A 4,896-nucleotide genomic window follows, 5' to 3' on the forward strand; every position below is an offset into this window, starting at 1 on the left:
AATCATGCTCGAGGGGTAATAACTATATTCTAGGGTATTATCGGCATGATCAAAACTCAGGTTAAAACACTTCCACAACTAGTTTTACTTAACAATACTTTTAGGAAAATAAGGGATTTTCCTGGTTCAAATACATTCATTTTGTACAATAATGATTTACAACATCATTCTTTTGAGCATGTCATAGTTTCTTATAGCTTACAGTCTTGGTCATTTGAGACTGCATTTCACTTTTAGGAAAATAAGGGATTTTCCTGGTTCAAATACATATAGTACATACAACAATCTTTCAAACTCATTTCATACATCTAATAGGAAATAAGGGATTTTATGAAAAACATACAAGCACTTTCGAATGGCATACATTTTCTCAAAACACCACTTATGAACTCACCAACTTAAATGTTGACACTTTTTCTTTGAAATAACTTGTATTCTCAGGAAACCACTAGACCAGGTAGCAACTACTTTTGAAGACTAACGCGCTGGCGTTAGTAACATATTTTGGATCACCATATTGTATTTGATTTCTTTTGCAAACATGTAACATATACAATCATGTAAACTTTTCAAATATATTTATATTATGGTGGTGTGTATTTTCTTTACTATTCAATTGTTATGATATTTGACATGACGTCCTCCACCCCCGAACGTTTCCGCCGTTCTGGTTTGGGGGTGTGACAGATTGGTATCAGAGCTTTGTTTATAGTGAACTAAGTATATCAAAACCATTTTTGATATACAACTATAAACACAACTGGGCAAAAACACTCTGAGTAAGAGTCATACTTTTAAAAATTAAATTTATTTAGTTTTTGTAAAGTAGGCATGCATTCATTTCATACTAATAACATGGTCAGTATCATAATTAAAACAATATAGAAGTATTATAAATAAGTTGTGCAGTGCAAGTATGCCTTGGGACATGTAATCGGAACTGGGAAGAATATAGCCTGATCAACTATATTTGTCCAAGAGCCGACTAACGTATGCCAATGAGTGTCTGCAATGGACAACAAATTTAAAACTTACCAAACTTATAAACTTTAGAATCAAACATAACATTCAGAATACTATAGGAGTATTTTATGAATACGATAGTTTAACGTTGATGTCAACCTTATGTGCCTTAGTTCTAGACAATCCTTATATCCCTATTCTCGTATAAACACAATGGCTGGATTTCCACCTTGCAGGAGACCCCTACTACCCATACCAGTTCCATGTTTTATAAAAGACCCTTTCACTTTAACCATCGACTAACGAAACTCGATCGATTTATCACGACAAACCCGACACTAACCCCAATTCATTTCTAGTTTCAAAACCCCGAGGTACTCATGTGAGGAGTACTATATCTTTACAACCTTCCCGTAGTATCCCCCAACAGATCATTTAGAAATACCACACATACAACAAGTCAAATCCAAGCTCAGAAACTAGGAGTGAATTTAACCATGAACTTCAGAACGTAGCTGCCCTAATGCATCGAGTGAATATGCTAACATTTAGAAGAACATAAGTAAATAAACCCAAAACCACACGATCCCGATCGATCAAAGTGATAGGCGGAGTAATGAAGGTCTGCTGAAACACGCACGTTAGGATCTAGATTCATAAAGGAACAAGAGGAACAAATCAACCAGAAGCACTCACGCCTGCCCGCAAGAAATGGAGTCCCAGTCAAAATGCAAATTTCGGGACGAAATTCTCTCTAACGGGGGGATAATGTAACAACAGCAAAATTCAGGTCAAAATTTAAACTTTTATAAAACCGTAATTGATTATACTAAGTGGTAAATATTGTAACAAGGTTTTCATACATATAAAGAACACAAAAATCCGAGTTATAACGAGGAAGTTATAACCATTCTAAAATTCCCGACAAAACTGGCAACACCGATTAAACGAAAAACGCGAAGTTTCAATACAATAGTTTTTAGCCTTAAGTATCTAAATAAAAGTTATAGATAACATCAAACCGTGAGCATACATAAAAAGAACGTCCAAATCTGACTTCGTATGAGGAAGTTATGATTTTTCCAAGGTTCGGGTATAGCAGTAGACAGCTAAAAACTCGAAATAGAGCTCGAGATACTTTTGACCAAAACAACCTAAATTAGAATTGAAGGTCTCAACATTAGTAGCGCGACGGCGAAAAGTCTGACGAAAACGGACATCGGATGAAGAAGTTATGGAATTTTAACGGACTTTTCGTGTCCCGGCCCGTTAAAAATAAAATCAAAATTTGCCAATGAAGTCTAAACGAGAGTTGTAGATCATATTTTTAGCTACGCGTGCATATAAAGAACGTCGAAAACGGAGCTCGTATGCGAAAGTTATGGATTTTACAAGTTCGGGGTCCAAAATCCGAGGCTGTCAGGCCCCATGACGTGGCACAAGCTTGCCGCGACCCGGCAAGTGACTGAGGGCGTCCAATCAATGGAAGAGGATAGGTTTGACTCCCCATGACATGGCCATCACTTGCCACGACGTGGAACACCCCAAAAATGCCCCTATAAGTAGATTTCAAGGGCTCCGAGTTCCATTGTTCAGTTCCTTTCTTTCTCGCACCGAAACTCTGCGTTTAAGCCCCCGAGACCCTCCCAAAGCCCCGGTTTTCACCTTCAAGTCCCGAAGGAAGGTTTTGTGTTCTCGAGATTCCCGAGATTTCCGAGAATCCCGATATTTTCCCGCGTTTCCAACTCTTCCTGTCGAAGTTCTGCTCGATTCTCCTCTCGACTACTTCAAATCAACCACTTCAATCAAGTGAGTTCATACCCCTACAACCACGCTTTAAATGCTTTTTAAATGCTTTTGAAACACTTTTTAGGGGGGGGGGAATACAAGTAAACACACAACAAAAATCGTGTGAAACATCGGTCTTTTTATATACTTTTCATACTGTTGTTTTAAACTATCTTATGAAGTTATTATCATGCAAAACACCTCACAACACAACTTTACCCTCTTGGGATACAATATGTTTTATAAATAGAAATAGGTTTTATTTATACGTTTGCATACTACATCATATCAAGAGTAACCATTTCAAATATAACATGATGCTTTTACAAGAAAACTCAACTCATCATCACGTTTTTGTAACACGGTAGAAAACGAAATCATTTCATACGAACGATTTTCATCATATTACTCGTGAACTTGTTGTTAGCAATCATGTGATGGCATATGGCTTTGTTTGTACCAAACGAAAGTCCTCACCTATAACCAGAGTCTCCTAGAGGTAGAGCGTGACAAGTGTGTATAGATCTATACGGGGCTGACAACTCCGCACCCTGACTGTTAGCTACAGTCCGTCATTTGGGGTGACAAACGTCAACATTAGGTACTGCGTCTAGTATGGTTATGAGGAACTCACAACACGCGGAAACAATGACTCATGCACGTAGTAATACTTAACTCAATCATGCTCGAGGGGTAATAACTATATTCTAGGGTATTATCGGCATGATCAAAACTCAGGTTAAAACACTTCCACAACTAGTTTTACTTAACAATACTTTTAGGAAAATAAGGGATTTTACTGGTTCAAATACATTCATTTTGTACAATAACGATTTACAACATCATTCTTTTGAGCATGTCATAGTTTCTTATAGCTTACAGTCTTGGTCATTTGAGACTGCATTTCACTTTTAGGAAAATAAGGGATTTTCCTGGTTCAAATACATATAGTACATACAACAATCTTTCAAACTCATTTCATACATCTAATAGGAAATAAGGGATTTTCTGAAAAACATACAAGCACTTTCGAATGGCATACATTTTCTCAAAACACCACTTATGAACTCACCAACTTAAATGTTGACACTTTTTCTTTGAAATAACTTGTATTCTCAGGAAACCGCTAGACCAGGTAGCAACTACTTTTGAAGACTAACGCGCTGGCGTTAGTAACATATTTTGGATCACCATATTGTATTTGATTTCTTTTGCAAACATGTAACATATACAATCATGTAAACTTTTCAAATATATTTATATTATGGTGGTGTGTACTTTCTTTACTATTCAATTGTTATGATATTTGACATGACGTCCTCCACCCCCGAACGTTTCCGCCGTTCTGGTTTGGGGGTGTGACACTTTCGAGCTCGTCGATTTCGTTTCCTCCTCTCGGTTTTACAACTTTTCGTATCCGTGACTGTCTCCATTCGTTGGCTTCCTAGGTATGGTCTTCTAGGTGTCAGGATGGAAGGGTTGGCAGGGGTATTGACTGTCTCAGCTCGTTGCCCTTTGGAAGGTCCTTGAGCCGAGGTACTTCCTTCCTCGTTCTTGAACTTTCTCTTCAGTGGATTTGGTTGAGGTTCTTGGGTGGCTGGGTACGCAGGAGTTGGTTGCTGCCATCCATTGCTAGGATCGGGAATCTCGATAGGGCTCTTGCTAACATTGGCATTGTTAGCATTCAGTTGAGCCATGACAGCTGTTACGGCTGCCGAGACTGCAGCTTGGAACGTAGCTTCATCTAATAGGAGAGTCGGTTTCTTGCCAGCGGATTGGTTACGTTTCTTCGGAGGCATGGTTTTTCCTACATGAAAAGGAACACAAGCTGATGAGGGACGGTGTTTAACTCTAGACGTATCTATCCTTACTATAATAGGCATAAATTTTCATGTGCCTCGGATATTGGTTATATGAGTGTCGACCTACATCCCTATGATGCAGTCCAGGTATTCAAGGTAAGAGTAAGAGTATCGGAAAGCCATAAGATGGGAGTCGTTCCTACTAAATTATCTTTATGCTGGAAAGGTTCACTCTCCGGCTTGGAAAGATTTGAGGGGAGTTCGGAACAAGGGTCACGGAAGAAAAGAACTCATGAAAACATATGGCTAAACACCCTCAATCGAGGTTTTGAAATCCGATCTA

This window comes from Lactuca sativa, chromosome 1 (genome assembly GCF_002870075.4).
Source record: "Lactuca sativa cultivar Salinas chromosome 1, Lsat_Salinas_v11, whole genome shotgun sequence".
NCBI lineage: Eukaryota > Viridiplantae > Streptophyta > Magnoliopsida > Asterales > Asteraceae > Lactuca > Lactuca sativa.